The sequence below is a fragment of the Mobula birostris genome, chromosome 8 (assembly GCF_030028105.1).
Source record: "Mobula birostris isolate sMobBir1 chromosome 8, sMobBir1.hap1, whole genome shotgun sequence".
Taxonomy (NCBI): Eukaryota; Metazoa; Chordata; class Chondrichthyes; order Myliobatiformes; family Myliobatidae; genus Mobula; species Mobula birostris.
Genome location: NC_092377.1, coordinates 65,535,454 through 65,560,694, shown reverse-complemented (window position 1 = coordinate 65,560,694; position 25,241 = coordinate 65,535,454). Strand labels below are relative to the sequence as shown.

Genomic DNA, 25,241 nt, shown 5'->3' with positions numbered 1-25,241 from the left:
TTCCACACGGTAGGCTTATTAAGAAAGTCAGAAGGCATGGGATCCAGGGAAGTTTGGCCAGGTGGATTCAGAATTGGCTTGCCTGCAGAAGGCAGAGGGTCGTGATGGAGGGAGTACATTCAGATTGGAGGGTTGTGACTAGTGGTGTCCCACAAGGATCTGTTCTGGGACCTCTACTTTTCGTGATTTTTATTAGCGACCTGGATGTGGGAGTAGAAGGGTGGGTTGACAAGTTTGCAGACGACACAAAGGTTGGTGGTGTTGTAGATAGTGTAGAGGATTGTCAAAGATTGCAGAGAGACATTGATAAGATGCAGAAGTTGGCTAAGAAGTGGCAGATGGAGTTCAACCCAGAGAAGTGTGAGGTGGTACACTTTGGAAGGACAAACTCCAAGGCAGAGTAACTGGCAGGATACTTGGTAGTGTGGAGGAGCAGAGGGATCTGGGGGTACATGTCCACAGACCCCTAAAAGTTGCCTCACAGGTGGATAGGGTAGTTAAGAAAGCTTATGGGGTGTTAGCTTTCATAAGTCAAGGGATAGAGTTTAACAGTCGCGATGTAATGATGCAGCTCTATAAAGCTCTGGTTAGGCCACACTTGGAGTACTGTGTCCAGTTCTGGTCACCTCACTATAGGAAGGATGTGGAAGCATTGGAAAGGGTACAGAGGAAATTTACCAGGATGCTGCCTGGTTTAGAGAGTATGCATTATGATCAGGGATTAAGGGAGCTCGGGCTTTACTCTTTGGAGAGAAGGAGCATGAGAGGAGACATGATGGAGGTGTACAAGATAATAAGAGGAATAGATAGAGTGGATAGACAACACCTCTTCCCCAGGGCACCACTGCTCAATACAAGAGAACATGGCTTTAAGGTAAGGGGTGGGAAGTTCAAGGGGGATATCAGAGGAAGGTTTTTTTTACTCAGAGAGTGGTTGTTGTGTGGAATGCACTGCCTGAGTCAGATACACTAGTGAAGTTTAAGATATTACTAGACAGGTATATGGAGGAATTTAAGTTGAGGGGTTAAATGGGAGGCAGAGTTTCAGGGTCGGCACAACATTGTGGGCCAAAGGGCCTGTAATGTGCAGTACTATTCTATGTTCTATGTTCCCATGTTCTATTATGGATTCTAAGATCAATTAAAGATCAATTTTACAGGACTTATAAGTGAAAGGAATTTGGTTTAGAAGTTCTGAAAACAAATGATTTCATTTACAGTTCTTTAGGTAAAAAATAGATTATGTTTTCATTTTTACTTAATCCAAGCATAATATACAATAGCAGTGTGCATTGCTACAAAAATAAAATTTATAAATTAAGACATACTGTACAATGCAGGCTTAATACTTGTGTACAGATTCTGAGTTGGAAACATTTACGGGATCTACCTCTGGAGAGGTTCCACAATCGTATGGCAATATTTTTGAGTTGCCATGCAAATCCATTCAGTTGACCATCTGGTGATTCCGTGAAGCAAAGAGCTGACCAAAATGTTCTTCATACGCTTACAGTCAATCTGCATGGCTAACTGGGCCCAAATATATTGCCTTAGTGTTGGAGTCTGACAAAATTATTGTGTGTTTTACAAAATGCATACGTTATTACACTTCTTCCAATCTTGTGAACAGTCTCTGGTTGCCTCCAGGTCATTGGGATCCACAAATTTTAGCTCTTATTAGGTTGGTACTTTTACTCTTGCATGTGCAAAGACAGATGGTTTCTGCTAGTTTTCCACAGGTTGAAATTAGCTCCTTTCAGTGTTTATTCGGCCACATTTCTTCCAGACGACCCTTGAACTCACTGCTACCTCCATGCTTAGTCTCCACATTCATCTTCCACATCGGAATCCATGACGAGTTCGCCCCAGGAGTGATAGTGACACTGTTAGATGTAAACAAATTACCTGTGAAAATAAGAAAAAAGTATAAATTCATTATATTTTAAAGCTTTTTGTCATTTCTTTAAGATGAAACTTATGAACTACACCTCTCTTTAACATTAGATATATTAATGTAGGAAAAGCAATTACTTTATATATTGTCTGATACAGTACAACAAATACTTAAGTGTTAAAACACCTCAGTGAACTTCAGCAGCGTTACCAGCCGGAACACGGTTGCTTAAAGAGAAATTAATACAATCTTTATTAAAAACATAGATTTTAAGGAGATTTTGGGTGACACAATGGCACAGCTAACAGAGCCTCTTCTCAGCTTCCATTCCCCCAGCCCTCACACTGATCTGATTATTTTCTGCAGACTGTCTATCCAACATGTCATCACTAGATATACATCCTCCCTTCCTATTCCATCATTCCATTGGGTCTATTCCCTTCAGCACATCCCGATTCACTCCAGTTCCACTTCAACCTTGCCTCTTTTGCCACTGTAACTTCATGCCATCCATTCATCAGGATACAAAAATGGCTGTGAATCCAAACCACACTTGAGTTGCAGTTCAGAAGACTAATGCTCCATAAATTATCCTTGAATCTGTTCCAATACAGTTGTCACACTGTTATTTACCCAACAATGTGGAAAACTGCCCAGATATGAAAGGTTCACAAAATGCAGGACAAGTCAAGTGCAACTAATTATCACCCAGTCAATTGCTCTCAACCAAATTAGCAAAGTGATGGAATGTGTTGGTGCAGTTGATGTACTTGCCACTGTTCAACACAAACAAAACGCTGGAGGAACTCAGCAGGCCAGGCAGCATCTATGGAAAAAAAGTACAGTCGACATTTTGGGCCGAGACCTTTCGGCAGGGCTTGCCACTGGTGCTTCGTATGGATTTTCATCAGACCCAAACACCATCACAGTTTTACACCGAGGATCAGAGAAGGGGTAAGAGTGATTGCTCTAAACCTTTAAAACTGAAAAAAAAGTTTGTCATCGAAGAGAAAACACTGCACATGTTGGGGTAATACATTTGCACAGAGGAAGATGGCTGCATTTGTTGGAGGTCACCGATTCCAGCCCCATAATGTTGGCCCAGGAGTTCCCCAGGGCAGTACCCCAAGACCAACTACCTACCGCTGGAAATCATTGTCCTTCATTTCAGCAGGGGTTCAGAAGTAGTGATGTTGACTGATGTTCAATTCCACACATCACTGCTTCACAAATGAAGCAGTCTAAGTTTACATGAAGCAAGACGCAGGCTGTTCAAAGGTGCAAAGATTCATTTTATTATCAAAGTATGTATGCAGAATACAACTCTGAGATTTGTCTTCTCCAGATAGTCATAAAATACCAGAAAACCTTACAAGTAATTGAAAGAAAGACATCAATCCCCCCCATCCTCACAAGCAAAGACAAAGAAGAAAAAACTCACAAACACCAAATCCCCCAACCCCTACCTTGCTCAAAAACCAACAGATCACCCCCATATGGAGAAACAACAACAAGAACATCAAACCCCAAACCCCCAGCCCACCAATCGGCTACAAAAAAGTATGGGTGAGAACATGAAAAAACGTAGAACTGAAAGAGACCAATATGAACTACAGCTAGTCTGAACTAAAGTCCAATCCATAAATCTCAAAATCTCAGCAAAAGTCAAGTAACATTCAAGCCATGATTGTCTGCAATATGACAGTCTAACCACCTACACTTGAAGTTCAATGAAATTGTCAAGTTCCTCATCTCCAATATCAGAGCTCACCATTGCACAGAAATTTAATTGAATCTGCCACATAGATATTGTGAGACAAACACAAGAAAATCTTCAGATGCTGGAAATATCCCCCTCCCCCTCTCTCAGTTTCAATTATCACCCCCCCATTTCAACTATTGCCCTCTTTCCCCTCTCCTGATTTTAACTATCGTCAGTGCTTTTCCTCCTTCCCTTTCTTCCATGGCCTTCTACCCTTTCCTACCAGATTCCCTCTTCTCCAGCCTTTCATCTCTTTCACCAATCAACTTTCCAGCTCTTTACTTCACCCCTCCCCCCTACCGGTTTCAACTATCACCTACCACCCTGTGCATTTTCCTCCCCTTCCCCCACCTTCTTACTCTGACCTGTCCTGTCACCTCTCTCCCGTTCCTGATGAAGGGCCTTGGCCAGAAATGTTGACTGTTTACTCTTTTCCACAGTTGTTGCCTGGCCTGCTGAGTTCCTCCAGCATTTTGTATGTATGACATAAACTACTGTGACTTTGGGAACCAGTCAGAGGTAATCTATTTGAACGGTATTTCCTTAACACTAAGTTGAAATATTGAGCTTCAATGTTAGGAGATACTACTTTGGAAACATTATTAAGGATAGGTATCTTTTATATCCTTGAGATGTCCCAAACATTTTTACTTTTAATTAGAACAATATTTTTTAGTGTTGGTGGCAGTCAAAATACAAACAATTCTGTCACAAAAGTAGCAAAGAGACAAATAACCACTTAAATGCTTTAATAGTGTTGGCTCTGTGAATAAAACACTTAGGGAATACCATGGGATCTTTCATGTCCACCTTAGAGTAGACATACCACAGTTTAAATTTATCTGAAGAACAGATGCTCAGGCTGTGCAGCTTTCTCCAAGTCTGCACTAAAATAGCTTCCAAACCGTGCAATTTATTGGCAAGAATGCTACTGCTGAGCCAAGGTTGACATTATGCATCAGTTCCCTGAATTATAGCAGTGATTTCCACACAGTGACAAGGCTTTCAATGTTAATGACCTTATAGCTTGATCAACTTTACAGGCCACTGCAGACAACGAGACTGGCACAACTTACTTCCATTTACCGACTGCTCCTTTGCAAAATAAAACACGTGTAATTTCTAAATTTCCTCAATTCTGGTGAAAGGTCAGTTTTGTTTCTTTCTCCAGTGATGCTACCTGAACTTCTGAGAATTTCCAGCAACAGTTTGTTTTCCACTCCATACAATACTCTCAGAATTCAGTTGCAGAATTCAGATCACATGCTGCTCACTTACGAGAAGGGCCGACCATGCAACAATAGACACAAAGAAAGTCACAACTCTGGCCTCCAAGATTTGTGCATCCATAAACCACAATAGATTTTATTTTATCAAAGCAGCTGCCTGAGCTTCACTTTTTATTTCACTCTGCATCAGTAATCACTACATGCTGCTTGACTGCACATACAAATAGCATGAAAGGAGCACCTTTCATGAATTCTTTCCCTGGATGCCTTTGAGGCATCGGGCACAAGACATGAGATAGTACTGCAACTGGGTTGAATGAACCTGGATAAAAGTTGCAGATAATTAACATTAAGATACGGAAGATTTAGCCTCTCGCACTGTAATTGGACGTGACAGCACTGGATTGAGGATCCGCTGCTATTTGTGGTGCCAGACATACCAGCGTTAGTAGAACTGGGCGATCAAATATTCTGATAGAAATTGGATTTCATAGTTTAACTGATGTGACTGGAAAACGGGTCAGATTAAGTTCCCAATATCCTGGGTTCCAAAGACATATAAAATCTATCCACCCCACTGGGTAACACAAAACCATGAGACACAGGAGTAGAATTAGGCCATTTGGCCCATCGAGTCGGCTCTGCAATTCAATCATGGCTGATCCTTTTCTCCCCTCCTCAGCCCCACTCCCCGGCCTTCTCCCCGTAACCTTTGAAGACAGCTGATTACCCCTCACATGTGGAAATGGAGGACCTAACATTTTGATTTTGTCAAAAAAAAAGACAGTCGGTGAGGCACGTACAAACTTATCTGAATTATATAGTTACTTCATCAAGCTATACAAGCCCTTCAAGAGTAAGACCACTGCTATCACTTCTGCAGGAAGTCCTGTCATCTTACATTGATAGTGGTTTCTTTGGGGAAAAAAGCAAATAAAAACAACCAACCAAAGTAAAACAAACGCTTACCCAGTCAGCACCATCCTTATCCTGCTGGAAGCTCATTTACTTTAGACAATATTGGGGTCAATTTTTAAAATTGGTGATGTTTTTGCAAAATTCTGCCTGGAAGTAGGAAAAGGAAGGTTCTTGTGTGCCTGCACTGTCCCTCCCATCCAGCCACAGATACCCAGGTGAAGAGGGTTGGATCCACTCCGTTCCCAGAGTCACCTGTGCTTCCTTCAGATATGTGGAAGGTCACTCCCGAGGAACCTGTCTAATGGTTATGGGGACAAATGGGGTGATGCATTACTTAAGAAGGAGGAGCTATTTCAATGGATTATTGACAGGGAGAGGAGCAGAAAAAGTTTGCTACTGATAACATCAGAGAGAACTGCTGCAGTACAGAGGCTCAGGTCCGCCAGTGCAACTTGCTGGTGATGCTGGAGAAAGGCAGAGAGGAGGCGATTTGTTTGGAATGGCGCAATACATACCACAAGGGCAGTTATCAAAACAGTCACAAGAACTCAATAATGCAAGAAAACAGGAGCAGGAGTGGGCCACCTGACCAGTATGATCACAACCGATCTGTGCTGACTTCAAATTCTCTGCTTTGCCAGTTTACAGTAACCCATAATTCCATAATCTTTTAAATATTTATCAGTATCTGAATTAAATATTTTGAATGACCTAGCCTCCCCTATCTTTGGGAGCAAAGAATTCCAGAGACTCACTAACCTCTAGGAGAAGTTTCTCTGCACCACTGTTTTAAATGACAGGCTCCTTACATCATTACACAGTGCTTTGAGGTAGAAGAAGGTAAGACAATAACAGAATGCAGAATGAAGTGTAACAGATACAGAGAAAGTGCAGTGCTGGTAAAGAAATAAGGTGCAAGATCATGAGAGTTCACCTTAGTGTATTATGGAACCATTCAACAGTCTTATAATAGTGGGGTAAGAGCTATCCTTGAACCGCTCAGATTTTTGTATCTACTGACTGATGACAGAGGGGAGAAGAGAGAATTTCTGGGGTGAGTGGGGTCTTTGATTAGGCTGGCTGCTTTACTGAGGCAGTGAGAGGTATAGACAAATTCCATGGAGTATTTGCTATCAATTCCTTCAGTCTTTTTAAACATCATGATGACCCCATAAGTTTCTAGACCTTTTCTTTCAAAAGGCTTTTTGTGTATTGTATCCTTCTCTGACAGCTCCCTATACCCCAGCAAACCCTATGTGAAAATCTTGTCTCTCAGCTCCCCTTTAAATCTTTTCTCTCACCTTAAACCTTTGCCCTCTTGTTTTCAACTCCCCTACCCTGGGAAAAAGACAGTGACTGCTTACCATATCTATGCTTCACGTAATTTTATAAACCTCGATAACGTCTCCCTCCAGTTTCCATTGCTCTAGGGAAAATAGTCCCAGCATATCCAATCCTTCCACATAACTCAAACCCTCCAGTGCAGGCAACACTCATCTGAATCTTTTCTTCATCCTCTCTAACTTAATGACAAACTTTCTATGGCACAGTGATCAGAACTGCAAACGATACTTCAAGTGTGGTTGAAGCAACGTTCCTTACAGGAACTGAAGGTGAATCATAAATGGGTAAATTCTAAAAATTCCACTTCATCTGATGTCGTGTGGTCTTAATGGAGATTGGCAAATCGGAAAGGTAGCAAAGGTACAGCCTGCACTAGTGGTAGATACGTAAATTCCAAAAGCACCCTCTGCAGAACTCAGGATACTTCTCTTCAGGTTTTCTCTCTGACCCTATAGTACACAGAGTAAGAGCATTAGAAACAGCAGCAGGAGTAGGCCATCTGGCACATTGAACCTGCTCCACCATTCAATATAATCATGGCTGATCTGAAACTTTAACACAGGTATATTGTCTGCTGTTGTCACCAACTGCAATATCTATGGAGAAATTTTGTCCAGCATTCTAATTAATCAGGTGGAAGGTATTGTGAATTGGTAGCTTATTCCCTTGACCCTTTTACCTCTCCTATAACACCATTTAAAGAACTTACCACCTTGGTGAGCAGGCCTTAATACTGGATGGATGGGCCAAACAGGAGGAGTTGGATCAAACTTCTGCCACTATCAATGCAACCTTGAAGGAGATGATGGTGACATTGGCGGAGGGCAGGGTAGGGGTGGTGGTGCTAACTCCCAGGGCTGCCTCATCTTCGTCAGGTCAGGGATTACCAGGAGCAACTAAACCAAGGGAAAATGATTTGGGCTACTTTGATGATCAGTCTGCAGTACTTCTATTGGTTAAGCTGCTTCATGTCTCTCATGACATCCAATTGGATTAGGTTCCTACTCTGGGAAATAATGGAACATGAACAGGCTGTTGCTGATTCGACTTGAAAACAGACTCAGCAGAGATTCAGGCAATCAATGCACAGGACTTGTGTACAAGTTTTGTCTGTTTCCCAGCAGGAGCAGAAAAAATGTAAGCATCACCCCATTTGTCAACTTTACTCTTATAACACCTACTCAAGGTTATCTTTCGACCAGAAAAAAATTATTTCAGACTACAATCATTAAAAATGGGAAAACTAAGCTCTCTGCCATGAGGCAGTAAAGTCTGTAGTCTCGTGTGTCAGCTAAGCCATGAGGGTGCAAGCTGAAAACACTGGTTTTTGTATCAATGGCCTTAGTCTTTAATTGTGGATGTTGCTGCTCTCTTGTGGTTGTGATGGGCTTCTTGACTACTGCACTTGAACAAGAAGGCTTTTAACAGGCTGAACACAAAATTCTTAAAGCCCACTGTGAGAACAGTGCTTGTGTGAGAGGGTGTGTGATTTCAGTATTGGCAGAGAGATAATGGCATGGAACTGGACCTTTTTAACAGAGTTGTGAGGTGCAAAGCCCAGGCAGTTTTGGGCTTCGTTGTGATTCAGAAGTCAGGTAAGTCAGCCACTTAGCTGTAAACAGTCAGGCTGCCTCTCGGTGTCAAATCTGCCACAAAACCCTACACAAAGAGTTGGCAGACCCTGGTCCTTCCCTCACCTACCATAGCAAGGCTCATTCTTCTAAATCCCTCGTCGTCTCCTCCCACCTCACATTCACAGGCTAAAGCCTGAATTGGTCTACTCATACAACGATTAGAAGTTCAAAGCACTCTGACTTCACGTTAGTTGTATTTAAATTGCAAAATCAACGTGTCATTTCTGCTAAGTGTCGTCATCGTGGCTATCCCTCGAGGTCGAGGATGATGGTCTTCTTTCTGTACAGAGTGAAGACGTCTGTGCGTGTATTTGTTTAACGTGTACTTGATGTTGCACTCCAAGAAGCACAAGATACTTCACAAATCAACCAACTGATTCCAATGGCATGGAAACCATGACGAGTGAGCTGATGGATTTGTTGCAGCCTTCATCTGCCTTCACAGCCGTTGAGTTCGAAGTAATTTCGTCTGCCTGTTCCACCGTTGAGGTCTTGGTTGGATTGTTCTTTGTCAGGGATCTCACCCTCGACCTTACCAGCATGGGTGACCCTACCAGGAGCATAGCTCCAGACAGCATCGCTCTCGGGATCTCAGGACCACACAGGCTTCTCCACCGCGACAAGGTGACAACCCACGGAGAAGTGCTAAGTGTATTAGTAAATTAAAGATATGACTTTGAGCACTGGACTATGGTAAGGAGGATGTGTCAATCTTTAATTCTGAGGACACTTGCACCATCCATCTGTTAATGCTGTGTAATGAATGACTGGAATTTCATTTATTTATCACGTGTACATTGAAACATACAGTGAAATGCATCTTTTGCAGTAACAAGCAACACATCTAAGGATATGCTAGGGGCAGCCCATGAGTGTCACCACACATTCCAGTGCCAATTTCCATGGCTACAATGTTCAGCAGAAAGACACAAGCAGAACAATAAAAACAACAGAACAACACAGGAAAACAAGGCCCTTACTCACCCACTCACACACACAGACATGCCTCCATAGGGCAGGCCACCACAAGCCTCCAACCTTTGGCCCTAGACTTGAAGACTCGCAGTCATGGGACATCAGTCTACCTCCCAGGGCTCACAAATCACAGGACTTCAACTTTCGGGCCTCAGTTTCTGGACATGTTAGTCATGGGACTTTGACCATCGGGCCTTGAACCCAGGTCTTGCTGATCACAGGACTTTGACTTTTGAGCCTTGACTTCAGACCTCTGACCTGAGACTAGCTGACCTGGGGACCCCTGGCCTTCAATCATGAAATGCTCCAACCTGGGCTTTGAACACTATCCGCCACACTTCGAAGGTCATTACAGCTCAGCGCTATCTTGACCAGAACACACACAAAATGCTGGAGGAGTTTAGCAGGTAAGGCAGCATCAATGGAGCATGAAGAGAAGTCAGGTTCCCCAGCCCGCCACTTCTACGTTCTGCTTTTGCAAAGGTATTTGGTCTTCGCATTAACAGCACACCACGAGAGGAACCATTTGGCAACAGCCTCATATGTAAATATAGGCATGAAAAGTGCTTCTTTTTAATGACTTTACTGATAAGTACATTTGGCAAGGATGTGACAGTGTATGTTTAAAAGCAGCAGGCAGCTCAACATTTTGCTGTTCTTTCAATGGAAAGGCACTGAAATTAAAGAGTGAGGTAACCATTTTACATGCTGGTTTATTGCAGGAGGTTCACTTCACTGTAACAGCCTTTTCAGTTGGGCACTGCCAAAATTGGTTATAATGATCCATATTTTATATATAATATTCACTGGAAACTAATGAGATTCATGTTAATAATTAAAACAGAGTGAATCCTTGGATATTAATACTTTTAAATGAGTTGAAGTCTCAAGGACTTCATGAGGTTAACCAGGTCAGATTTGTATTTCTTTCTGAGTAAAGTACTTTGAAAAGCATTCAGCTCAAACTAACAGAGGAGAGCATTCTTCATGGTTCGTTCTAGTTGAAGATAGTTTCTCTGGCCAGTATGTTCCACTACCTGCACTGGTGCTCCCTACTTCCAGCACATACAATAGGATAGGTCCAGGACTATGAGCACATGACAGGAAGTCATGGAAAGCTTCAGGAGGCAGTTTGATAAGGTGGGCAGAAAGACCTCAGAGGGGAGAGAGGGAGCCAAAGGGGTTGGGGCTGGGAGTGGTGGAGTGAGGAGAAGAGGAGCCAGACAGAAGTGGAATGGAAAGGAAGGGAGGCAGAGAAAGAACAAAGGTGAGAGAGGGAAGGAGAGGGAAGGAAGGATAGGAAGGAGAGGTAGAAGAGAGAGGAAGATTGCAAAAAGAGGGAAGGAGAAGTGGAGGAAAGGAAGAAAGAAGAAAGAGTCGTGGATCAGGGCTGGCAATAGCCCTGCATTGGATGGGATGTCATGTATTTAAAGAAAAATTAGCTGTTCCATATGAAATGTGACACCCTTTTCCTGAATAACATTCCTGACTAGAACTCATAACAAATTCTGAACTGAATGATTCCACTACAAGTTAACCCAACAGGCATTAGGTTTGCAAGGCTTGGCAGACACAGGAAAGCATTACTGGCTTGCTGCCAACCACCAAAATAGCAAAAATGCTTCCAGCAGGTACTTCTGGAAACTACTGGAATCTTTCACAATAAAATTAATTAAGCTCCACCCACAACCAGCCCTTTTGAAATGCAATGCATCTGTCTCACTGAGGGAGATATCAGTGTCACAGGATACTTGTCTCTTTTTGATTGAATTCAGTGGTCTGAAGCAGGGAAGAACAGAGAGAAAGTGAAGCAGTAGTGTGATGATGCTGAACAACACTGAAACAGTAGAAACGGATTAGGTCAGACACCATTCTATCTCAAACTTTCTCTGGTGTTCCATGCAGCTATGACCGATCGATACCTCAACCCCAGTTACTGGTGATGGTTTTATTTTCCTCAAGAGTTTTTAAGGAAGAAAGAGTTCCAGATTTCTCCTATACTATATAGGAAGACTTCAGAAATTAACCCATACAACCATTTTCTCTTGTGCAGACCTACATAATACATATGTAGAGCTCTTGGTCCTGGCAAGTGTGCACAGATTTTGTGTTGTATCAGATACTTCCACTAAACATTTCTTTTGATTATATTTATCATGAAAGATTCCACCCACCCTACTCACGAACTGTTTGTCCCAAGGAGGAAGTGACGTAACATCCACATTAATAGTCATAGTCATAGTCATACTTTATTGATCCCGGGGGAAATTGGTTTTCGTTACAGTTGCACCGTAACTAATTAAATAGTAATAAAACCATAAATAATTAAATAGTTATATGTAAATTATGCCAGGAAATAAGTCCAGGACCAGCCTATTGGCTCAGAGTGTCTGACCCTCCAAGGGAGGAATTGTAAAGTTTGATGGCCACAGGCAGGAATGACTTCCTATGATGCTCTGTGTTGCATCTCAGTGGAATGAGTCTCTGTCTGAATGTACTCCTGTGCCCAACCAGTCCATTATGTAGTGGATGGGAGACATTGTCCAAGATGGCATGCAACTTGGACAGCATCCCCTTTTCAGACACCACCGTCAGAGAGTCCAGTTCCATTCCCACAACATTACTGGCCTTACGAATGAGGTTGTTGATTCTGTTGGTGTCTGCTACCCTCAGCCTGCTGCCCCAGCACACAATAGCAAACATGATCGCACTGGCCACCACAAACTCGTAGAACATCCTCAGCATTGTCTGTGTGAAAGGACCTCAGTCTCCTCAGGAAAGAGAGACGGCTCTGACCCTTCTTGTAGACAGCCTCAGTGTTCTTTGACCAGTCCAGTTTATTGTCAATTCATATCCCCAGGTATTTGTAATCCTCCACCATGTCCACACTGACCCCCTGGATGGAAACAGGGGTCATCAGTGCCTTAGCTCTCCTCAGGTCTACCACCAGCTCCTTAGTCTTTTTCACATTAAGCTGCAGATAATTCTGCTCACACCATGTGACAAAGTTTCCTACCATAGCCCTGTACTCAGCCTCATCTCCCTTGCTGATGCATCCAACTATGGCAGAGTCATCAGAAAACTTCTGAAGATGACAAGACTCTGTGTAGTCTTGCACAGTCTAAGACACCAGTCTTAAAATCAATTACATTTCCTGAGCAGTAAGGCTGATCAACACCTCCACCCACTGACCCACCCCACCACCATTACTTTATCATTTCCTGCCGGTCACCTTATGTACAGACACTGTGGTACCTTGCGCCACTCTATGTATGCACAATCAACCCAGGTATATAAGTTTTATGTATTTATTATGTTTTATAATTTTTATTATGTTTTATAATTATTGTGTTCTTTATCTTTTTTTTTGTGCTGTATCGTATCCGGAGTAACAATTATCTTCTCTCCTTTACATATGCGTACTGGAAATGACATTAACTAATCTTGAGTCTTGAATCTTGAATCTTGAACATTTCCATCCAGATTACTTTAGACAATTCACTTGTCATCGCTCCAAAGACAGCCTTATCTAAATTTAAATTTAAATTTGTTTGTGATTCAAACTATCTCTCTCAAAACCTAATATTGAATTTAATCATGTCAGGTTTAGTCACGTTCCATTGATATAAGGTTGTTAAATAATACCAGCCATTTGCCTGTTGCTAGATGTAGTATGGTGTGACATACCAATTGAGTTGAACTGACTTACCAAGAAATTTGCTATGACAAACAAGAGAAAATCTGCAGATGCTGGAATATTCTGCTTTGCAGTCTGTGAACTTTAGGCTCTAATATAATCTAAAGTTGCATATTATATAAAAGTTTGACAGTAAATGATTGTCCAGCCTGTTTGTCTGATAGTAATACAATAATATGCAGATCATAATACATGCACTGAGCCTTGGACTTTCTAAGGATAACAACAAAAAAGAAAATGTGCTAAAATCTGCCCAGATTCCTTTAGGTGATCAAAGCTAATAGAGGGAATTACTCAAAACGGCATTGAGTGTTTTGCTCTTCCAGATAAGTGGTGTATTGTAGTTGCAGTGGTGAGACGGTACACAATCCCACACTTGATCTCCCCAAAACGTACATCTCTTCCCATGCTATCTTGAGCCGTCAGAGGCCCATTTTGTTGCTTTCAAACGTCTTTGATTCACAGACATTTAAAAATCTTTGACAAAGATTTAAATGGCTTTTAAAAATTAAAACATTTTTGAAACTAAAAGTAAATTTATTGAAAATACATTAATTATTGTTAATTAGAAGCATAAATATACAGAAAATTAAACATAAGCTGAGCCAAACTTACCTTGTTAATTAAGGTCAGTGACCCCATTCCAATGAAATTGCCATGCTAGATGCATCAGCTTTGATTGCCGTAAAGTTTCATGGTCAGACATTAGATCATAATTCCATAAGACGTAGGAGCAGATAACCCATCAAGTCTGCTCTGCCATTTCATCATGGCTGATCCATTTCTCTCTCAACTTCCTTCTCCCGATAACCTTTCTGACCCTGACTAATCAAGAACCTATCAACCTTTGCCCTAAATACACCCAGTGACCTGGCATCCACAGCTGCCTGTGGCAACGAATTCCACAGATTCACCACTCCCTGGTTAAAGAAATTCCTCCTCATCTTCATTCTAAATGGACATCCCTCTATTCCGAGGCTGTGCCCTCTAATCCTAGGCTCCGCCACCATTGGAAACATCCTCTCCACATCCACTCTATCTAGATTTCCATGAGATACCCCCTCATTCTTCTAAATTCCAGTGAGAAAAGGCCCAGAGCCATCAATTGCTCCTCATGTGAGAAGGCTTTCATTCCCAGAATCATTCTCATGAACGTTCTCTGAACCATTTCCAATGTCAGCACATCCTTTTTTAAATAAGGGGCCTAAAACTGCTCACAATACTCCAGGTGAGGCCTCACCAATGCCTTGTACAACTTCAGCATTACATTCTTGCTTTTATATTCTAGTCCTGTCGAAATGAATGCTAACATTTCAATTGCCTTCCTTACCACTGACTGAACTTGCAAATTAACCTTTAGGGAATTTTGCACAAGATTCCCAAGTCCCTTCTGATTTTTGAATTTTCTCCTGTTTAGAAATTAGTTGATGTTTTTATTTCTTCTACCAAAGTGCATGACCATACACCTCGTGACATTGCCACTTCTTCTCCCATTCTCCTAATCTGTCCAAGCCCTTCCGCAGTCTCCCTGCTTCCTCCACCTATCTTCATATTGTACACAAACTTGGCCACAAAGCCATCAATACCATCATTCAAATCACTTACATATAACTTAAAAAGTGGACACAACAACGACCTCTGTGGAACACTACTAGTCACTGGTAAGACAATCAGAAAAGGCTCCCTTTATTACGACTCTGCCTTCTGCCATCAGCCGCTGCTTTATCCATGCTAGTATCTTCTCTGTAATACTATCAGCTCTTAAGTCATTAAGAAACCTCACATGTGCACCTTGTCAAAGCCCATCTGTAAACCCAAGTATACAACATCCAATGATTCTCCATTGTCCATTCTGCTTGTTATTTCTTCAAACAATTCCAACAGATTTGTGAGGCAAGATTTTCCCTGAAGGAAACCGTACTGACCTTGGACTATTTTATCATGTGCCTCCAAATACTCCAAAATTACATCCTTAACAATCAATGCCAACATCTTCCCAACCACTGAGGTCAGGCTAACTGGTCTATAATTTCCTTTCTTCTGCCTCCCTCACTTCTTAGAAGAGTGGAATGACATTTTCAATTTTCCAGTCCTCCAGAACCATTCCAGAATCTAATGATTCTTGAAAGATTACTGATCCCCCCACAATCTCTTCAGCTACCTCTTTCAGAACCCTGGGGTGTAGTCCATTTGGTCCAGGTGGCTTATCAACCTTCAGACCTTTCATTTTCCCAAGCACCTTCTCCTTGTAATAACAACTGTACTCATTTCTGTTATTTCCTTGGCCCCCACTGCCACTTCTCCAGCATCATTTTCCAGCAGTCTAATATCTACCTTTGCCAGTCTTTTATTCCTTACGTATCTGGAAAAACTTTTGGTATTCTCTTTGATATTGTTATCTAGTTTACCTTCAAATATTATCGTTTACCCCCTTATGGCTTTTTAGTTGCCTTCTGTTAGTTTTTAAAAGTTTCCCAATCCTGTAACGTGCCCCTAATTTCTTCTCTATTGGATGCCCTCTATCTTGCTTTTATGTTGGTTTGAGATTCCCTTGTCAGCCATGGTTACTTCATCCTGCCTTTAGAATACCAGTTCTCCTTTGGGAAAAATCTATCCAGCACCTTCCAAATTGCTCCCAGAAACTCCAGCTCTTTCTGACAGCTTCACTACACACTGCCCCCTCCAGTCAATTTTGGCCACCTGCTCTTTCATGTCTCAGTATTTCCTTTACTCCATGTAATACTAATACATCTGACTTTAACTTCTCACTCTCAAGTTGCAGGGGGAATTCAATCCTATTATGATTACGGTCTTCTAGGGTTCCTTTACCCCAATCCTCCTAATCAAATCCGGTTCATTACACAACAATAGACAATAATTGATCCCCAAGAGGGCTCAAGCTACTCTAAAAAGCTATCTTGTAGGCATACTCCCATGGGATCCAGCACCAACTTGATTTTCCCAATCAACCTCCATATTGAAATTCTCTATGACTATCATATCATTGCCTTTTGACATGCCTTTTTGATCTTCCATTGTAATTTGTAGCCCACATCCTGGCTACTGCTCATTTAGTCCATACTGAAACCACTTATACTGCTTATTCTCATTGGCCTACGCTCCATACCTCTACCATTCTTGGATCTGTCCAAACTTCTCCTAAATGTTGAAATTGAGCTTACATGCACACTTGTGCTGGCAGCTCATTCCACATTTCCACAATCTTCTTAGTGAAGAAGTTTCCTCTCAGTTTCCCCTTAAACTTTTCATTTTTCACCCTTAAACCATGATCTCTGTTTGTAGTTCCACCCAACCTCAGTGGAAAAGCCTGCTTGCATTTACCTTATCTATACCCCTCATAATTTTGTATACCCCTTATCAAATCTCTCAATCTTCTACATTCAAAAGAATAAATTCTTAACCTATTCAATCTTTCCTTATAACTCACGTCCTAGAAACCCAGCAACATCTTTGTAACTTTTCTCTGGACTCATTCAACCTTACTTACATCTTTCCTGTAGGTAGGTGACCAAAACTGTATACAATACTCCAAATTAGGTCTCACCAATGTCCTATACAATTTCAACATCCCATCTCCTGTACTCAATCTATTAACTTATGAAGGCCAATGTGCCAGAAGCTTTCTTTGCAACCCTGTCTAACTTTGATGCCACTTTCAATGAATAACGGACCTGTATTCCCAGATTCCTTTGTTCTATTACGCTCCTCAGTGCCCTACCGTTCACTGTGTAAGACCCTCCCTGGTTAGTCCTACTGAAGAGCAACACCTCACACTTGCCTGCATTAAATTTCACCTGCCATTTTTCAGCCCATATTTCCAGCTGATGCAGACATCTCCACAAGGCATGATAGCTTTCCTTGCTGTCCACTACACTCCCAATCGTGGTGTCATCTGCAAATTTGCTGATCTAGTTAACCACATTATCATCTTGATCATTGATATAGATGACGAGCAACAACATACACAGCACTGATCCCTGAGGCACACTACTAGTCACAGGCCTCTAGTCAGAGAGGGAACCATCTACCATCACTCTCTGGCTTCTCTACAAAGCCAATGTCTAATCTAATATACTACCTCGTCTTGAATGCCAAGCCACTGAACCTTTGACTAACTTCCCATGCGGTACAATGTCAAATGCCTTGCTAAAATCCATGTAGACAACATCTGCTGCCTTGCCTTCATCCACTTTCCTGGAATCTTCCTGAAAAACTCCATAACATTGGTTAGACATGACCTACCATGCACAAAGCCATGCTGACTATCCTTAACCAATCCATGGCTACCCAAATACTAATATATCCGGTCACTTAGAATATCTTACAATAACTTTCCCACAACTGATGTCAGACTCACCAGCCTATAATTTCCTGGTTTATGTTTAGAGTTTTTCTTAAACAGTGGAACAACATTGGTCATCTTCCAATTCTTTGGTACCTCTCCTGTCGTTAAGGATGATTTCAATATCTCTGCTAGGGGCCTGGCAATTCCTGCACTTGCCTTCTGTAGGGTCTGAGGGAACAATGTGCAGGCCCTCAGGATTTATCCCCCCTGATTTGCCTCAGGATAGCAAACACCTCCTCCTCTGTAATTGTATAGGGTTCATGATGGTTCTTTGCCTTACTGTGTCCATCTCCTGAGTAAATACAGATGCAAAAAAATATTTAAGCTCTCCCCCATCTATCTTGCATCCACACTGGATTTCCATTCTGATCTTCCAGGGGACCAATTTTGTCCCTTGCAATCCTTTTGCTCTGAACATATCTGTAGAATCCCTTAGGATTCTCCTTCACCTTGTCTACTAGAGCAACTTCATGCCTTTTTTCAGCCTTCCTGATTCCTTTCTTAAGCATTCTCTTGCATTTCTTATACTCCATAAGCATCTCATTTTTAACAACCTGCCTATACCTGCTATGCACCTCCTTTTTTTCCTTAACCAGGGTCTCAATATCTCTTGAATATAAGAGGTTCCCTACACTTTGTTATCTTTATAAGGTTCCCTACACTTGTTATCTTTACCTTTTATTCTAACAGGCACATATGAGCTTTGTACTCTCAAAATTTCACTTTTGAAGGCCTCTCAGTTATCAAGTACACCTTTGCCAGAAAACAGCCTATCCCAATCCATACTTACCAGATCATTTTTGATACCATCAAAACTGGCCTTTCTCCAATTTAGACTCAGCCTGTGGATCAGACCTATCTTCTTGCATACTTACTTTGAAACTAATGGCATTGTGGTCACTAGATGCAAAAAGTTCCCCTCCACAAACTTATGTTACCTGCCCTGTCTCATTCCCTAATAGCAGCTCCAGTGGAGACTTCTACGTACTGGTTAAGGAAACCTTCCTGAACATATTTGACAAACTCTATCCCACCTAGTTCAGTATGGGATTCCCAGTCACTATGTGGAACGTTAAAATCACCTACTATAAAAATTTTATGTTTCTTGCAGCAGTCTGTGATCTCTCTACAAATTTGTTCCTTTAAATCCCTAGAACTGCTGGGTGGTCTGTAATATAGCCCCATTAATGTGGTCGCACCTTTCTTATTTCTCAGTTCCATCCACAATGCCTCACTAGTTGAGTTCACCAGTCTGTCCTGACAGACAACTGCTGTGACATTTTCCCTGACCAGTAACACGACCTCTGCTCTGTCATGTCTAATACAATGGAACCCTGGAACATTGCCCAGTCCTACCCCTCCTGCAACCAAGTATCACTAATGGCTACAATATTATAATTACAGGTGTTGATCCATGCCTTGAGCTCACCTGCCTTCCCTATGATACTTCTTGCATTGAAATATACGCAGCTCAGGACACTAGTGCACCATGCTCAACCTTTTGATTCCTGCCTTTGTCTGAGGTCTTACCAATGTCTGTCTCCACTAACTGTTCTGACACTCCGGTTCCCATCCCCTCGCAACTTCAGTTTAGATTCTACATCTTCCCATACAAATTCACTGCTAAGGATTTGATTTTAGTTTTTAACCAACAGAGTCAACCCACCCTCTCTGCATACCTGCCTGTCCTTTTGACACAATGTGTATTCTTGGATGTTAAGCTACCAACTATAATCTTCTTTAAGCCACAACTGAGTGATACCAATGTTATACCTGTCAATATCTAACTATACTACAAGATAATCTACTTTATTCCATTTACTGCGTGCATTCAAATATAACACTTTCAGTCCTGTATCTGTCAGCCTTTTCAATTTTGTCCCCCTTTTACATTGCAACTCACCCCACTGACACTGAGTGCAATTTTGCCCTATCATCTGCCTGTCTTTCCTGACATTCTCACAACACAGTGCTTATTCTTGTAAACCAGCAGCCCTATCACTCCTGTTCTCATCCCTCTGCCAAATTAGTTTAAACCCTTCCCAAAAGCTCTGGCAAACTTGCCCACAATGATTGGTTTCCCTTAGGTTCAGGTGTAACCCATCCATTCTGTGCAGGTCATAGATCCCAATAATCCAAAAATCTGAAACCGCACCCCCTGCACCAGTTTCTCAGCCACACATTGATCTGCTAACTCATCCTGTTCATCCAGCCCAGAGTTTGCTACCTTGGAGGTTCTGCTTCTCAGCTTTCTACCTAGCTCCTTAAATTCTCTCTTCAATACCTCCTTGCTTTTTCTACCTATGTCATCGGTGCAAATATGTACCAAGACTTCTGGCTGCTCATCTCCCCATTAGAATGTTATGGACCTAATCCAGGATGCCCCCAACCTTGGCACCTGGGTGGTAACACACCACCTGGGTGTCTCTGTTGTGTCCACAGAATCTCGTGCCGACTCCTCAAACTATGGAATCCCCATCACTACTGAAGTTCTCATTTTCCCTCTTCCCTTCTGAGCCACAGTGTCAGACTCAAGGCCAGAGTCCCAGTTGGCGCAGCTCCGCTGCACCCGCCCCCCCCCCCCCACCAGAACGGTATCCAAAATGGTTTATTATTATTGAGCGGAATGGGCACAGGGCTAATCTACACAGCCCATTTCTCTTTCACTTCCTGACAGTCATCCATTTTCCTGCCTCCTGCAACTTAGGGATGATTACTTCAATGTAGCTCCTATCTATCATCTCCTCGGTTTCCCATATGAGCTGAAGGTCATCGAGCTGCAGCTCCAGTTCCTTGACAAATTCTCAGAGGAGCTGCAATTCGGTTCACCTGGTTTGCTGAGATTAAAACATTTTCAGATTTTCATTTAAGTTTCAAAATTTTCCACTGAATAGGGCTAAATGCAGAACATAGGAATGTTTCTCCATTTTAAAAATGTTGAAGGAATACTTGTATTGTTGGACGAGTGCGTGTGTGAGTAATATGGCTGCAAATTATCATTGTCACCTGGGAAACTAAAAAGTAAAACTTTGCCTTGAGTAACTCTTTCCACTATCAATTACAATATAAATTTTCATTTAATCCAGATGTTTGCATGGTAAGTTAACTTATCAATAACAGTTGAATAAACACTGAACCTGTAATTTTTACCTCAGGGCTATGTTTCTCCCTCAAACTCTGAGTGTACATTCTGTGGATGTACACCTGCTCGTTAATGCAACAATCTAATCAGCTAATCATGTGACAGCATCTCAATGCATAAAAGCATGAAGACATGGTCAAGAGGTTCAGTTGTTGTTCACACCAAACATCAGAGGGGGGAGAAATGTGATTCAAATGACATTGAGCATGGTTTGAGTATCTCAGAAACAGCTGATCTCCTGGGATTTTCCACACACAACAATCTCTACAGCTTACAGAAAATGGCGCAAGGACATTTAATTGTTCAAAATTGCATTAAAGAAATACTTAATATGAGGTCTTGCCTAAGCACATTGAAGGAACAGGACAACCTTGTCCACTGAACTGTTTCTACCTGTACAGGTGACAAGGTTTCTGTACAGCTGGCACTAGGCGCACAAATCTGGAGGTGGCTGGCGGGCTTTGTTGATGACATTGCCGCAGTTAGCCACCATTGTGAGAATAGCTCCTGTGACATGCTCCCTGCACAAGTCTATAATATGAATTGCAACCATCCTCTCAGTTCAGAACATCTTGTAACACCTTTGGGCAACGGTGAATCCAAAAATGGGGTGCCTGGTTAGGCGTGCATATCTGAACCCCTGTCCCGTGCGCCCCACAATTCTTTCTATACCTCCCCACTGCAGTGCACAGAAACAGAAGTCTACAGGTAGACCGTCCTAGATTAATTTTATCAGTGTCAGTCCCAGATGTCGACTGTTCATTTCCCTCCGTGCATGTCTCCTGATCTGCTGAGTTCCTCCAGTAATTTCTTTTCGTAATGTATGTTGCTCCAAATTTCCAATAACTGCAGTCTATCTTGAGTCCCTAATATCAGATAATGCTGGAGGTGTTTGGTAGATGAGGCAGCATCCTTCATGGAGAGAGAAAGATGGATGATTTCCCAGGGAAAGGTTAGAAATGAAACATTTTTTATATTTCATAAAGGCCCATGACAAAACAGTTGCTGGTATTCAAGAATTGTTTAATGTTATTTCCAATACACATGTGTAAAGGAAAACAAAATAAATGTTACTTCAGTCCAATGCAGCACAAACAAAATACACAATAAGGTAAGAGCACAATAAATATAAATACATGAATAGCTTATACACATAGATTGATTGTATGTCCATAAAGTGACGCTAGGCATGGGAGTGTCTGTAACGGGAGTGTCTGTAAATAAGGTGATTGACAAGAAATGATAAAGTAGTGGTGGTACTTGGGTGGGGGGGGGTACGTGTGGTGAGGTAGGTTAGTGGATGGAGGTGTTGATCGGCCTTACTGCTTGGGGAAAGTAACTGCTTTTGAGTATGGTGGTCCTGGTGTGGGTGCTACGTAGCCTCCTCTCTGATTAGAATGGGACATACAAATTCAATTATACTCTGAGGTATCTGGTTATAAAATCAATTGCAATAAATCTGAGGCTATGCCAATGTCAAAATTGTGTTTTTCAAATTCAGTATCTCAGCTTAATTTCAGATGGGTGCCAGTTGGAATGAAGTATCTAGGGGTCAAACTCAGTCAGAATTTGGATGAAATCATTACTTTATATTATGACCCATTATTGAGTAGAATAAGAAATAATCTGGATAAGTGGGGGGCACTGAGACTGTCACTCTGGGGTAAAGTCAATATAGTTAAAATGGTCATAGCACCTCAATTTAACTATCTTTCTATGATGCTTCCTTTAAATATATCAGATTTGATCTACAAGAAATACAACAAAATTATCAGGGATTTTCTATGGGATAAGAAGAAGCCCAGAATTAAAATGAGTGAGATGTATATATATAGGGACATGGGTGGGCTCAGTCCACCAGACGTCAGGGCATATAAATTATCCTTTGAAATGACCAAGTTAGCTAAACATTGGGACAGGGCTGATGTTGATTTAGATTGGGTAATTATAGAACGGAGCCTGGCTGCACCACATTCTCCCCTTAACATCCTCTCACAGCATGTGGAAAACAAGACTAATCTAAATCTTATACTATCTTACTCAAGGAGTGTGTGGAGTACAATTCATAAAGCTTGCAGAATGTCACATTTAAACCAGTTATACTCCTCGCTCTGGAATAACCCTGAGATACGCATTGGGAAAAGAATGGTGTACTGGAAAGAATGGAAGATTAAAGGTGTAAATACAGTAGGTGATCTCTATGAGAATGGGATTTTTATGTCATATGTGGATTTGCAGAGGAAATATAACTTTGTAAATAAAGGGGATTTTTGGAAATATTTGCAAATAAGACATTGTGTTAGTAGCATATTCACAAACGATGACCCACAAAGTAACCCTTTAACTGAATACTTCACATTACCACAGGAAGTTCATAAAGCATCAGTGTTTTATAAAATGTTCAAGCACTCTGTGGGCGAATCATGTAACAATCTCAAAGCAGTATGGCAGAAGGATCTTGGAAGTGATATTGAAGATAATGAGTGGTCAACTATTTTATCAAATGTGGGTAGACATATTAGGGAAGCGAGAGGGAAAATTATTCAATATAAGATAGTACACAGATATTATTGGACACCAGCTAGACTCTACAAAATGGGGATTGTTGATAATAATTTATGCTGGAAATGTATAACTGAGGTGGGCACATATTTTCACATGATTTGGGAGTGTTTCATGGTTCGTCCATTTTGGTGTAAAGTTCTTTATTTGTTAGGGAGTTGGTCGGGTTCCACACTGAACTTGTGCCCACAGCTTTGTCTCCTGGGTGACAGGACAATGATACTTAATGTAAACAATGACAAGTTCACTATTTTAAAGGTGGGTCTCATCACAGCTGCAAGAACGATATTGCAAAACTGGAAAAAACCCAGATGTCCCACTGTGAAGGAATGGACAGAGAAAATGATTGTGATTTCATCATATGAACACATGTTGGGAAGAATTAACAGTGAGGGAAAAGTGCAAGACGTGTGGGATCAATTTTGGTTGTATGTTAATTTAAACTTAAATTAGAACTTCTTTCTGTTTCTAAGTTTTACTTGTTTTCCTGTCATGGGATGGCTGTGTAAGTATGCTGTACTCTGTCTGCTCTGTGACATGCTGTGCTGCTTTGTAAAATTAGAATAAATAATAATAAAAATTTGAATTACAAAAAAAAAGAATGGGACATACAGTTCATGAGCAGGGTGGATGATATCCTTCATGATGTTACTGGCCCTTTTCCGGCACCTTTCTGTATATATCTCCTTGATGGCAGCTAGGTTAGTGTCGGTGATGCACTGGGCAGTTCTTACTACCCATTGTAGAACCTTCTTGTTTGCCACAGTGCAGTTTCTGCACCATGCAGTGATGCAGCATGTTAGGATGCCCTCTACTGTGCATTTGTAGATTGACGTGAGTATATCTGTCAGATATACTGTCGGAGCAGTGCTGCCAGGATGATCAAGGACACGACCCACCCAGCCAACACACTTTTTGTCCCTCTTCCCTCTGGGAGAAGGCTCAGGAGCTTGAAGACTCGTACGGCCAGATTTGGGAACAGTTTCTTTCCAACTGTGATAAGACTGCTGAATGGATCCTGACCCGGATCTGGGCCGTACCCTCCAAATATCCAGACCTGCCTCTCGGTTTTTTTGCACTACCTTAATTTCCCTTTTCTATTTTCTATTTATGATTTATAATTTAATTTAAATTTTTAATATTTACTATCAATTTGTACTCCAGGGAGCATGAAGAGCAGAATCAAATATCGCTGTGATGATTGTAGGCTCTAGTATCAATTGTTTGGCGACAATAAAGTATAAAGTATGAAGTATAGATTCACATAGTCCAGCTCTCTTCAGCCTCCTCAAAACATAGAGGCATTGGTGAGCTTTCCTGATTGTGTAAGATGTATTCTGAGACCATGAGAGGCTGTGCGAAATGTGGACTCCCAGGAGTTTGGAACTGATTGAGTTTCTACTGCTGTGCTGTTGATGTAAAAACAGGTGTGAGTGGTGTAAGTTCTCCTGAAGTCAATAACCATCTCCTTTGTCATGTTGTCATTGAGGAAGAAGTAATTTGCTTGGCACCAGGCCGTGAGCTCTTCCACCTCCTCTCTGTAGGCCATCTCATCAATGTTGGTGATGCGTCCCACCACTGTTGAGTCATCGGTGAACTTGATGATGTGATTACTTGGATGTTTGGCCGTGCGGTCATGTTTGGGCAGAGGGTATACCAATGGGCTCAGCAAATAGGCCTGGAAGTCAGCTATGTTGAGGATAATGGGGAGGGAGGAG

The 25,241-nt window shown here is 41.7% G+C and overlaps 1 protein-coding gene across 2 annotated transcripts in view; it reads right to left on the bottom strand.

Annotated features, from left to right (window-relative positions):
* Positions 1–1,819: 1,819 nt before the first annotated feature.
* tiam2a (TIAM Rac1 associated GEF 2a) overlaps positions 1,820–25,241 on the bottom strand; it is a 232,047-nt gene continuing 208,625 nt past the window's right edge. Inside the window, exon 22 of one of the 2 annotated variants that reach the window (XR_011886842.1) lies at positions 1,820–1,905. The gene's annotated coding sequence lies outside the window, so the exon portion shown is untranslated. The remainder of the gene's footprint in view (positions 1,906–25,241) is intronic. The other variant, XR_011886843.1, reaches the window with a different exon arrangement.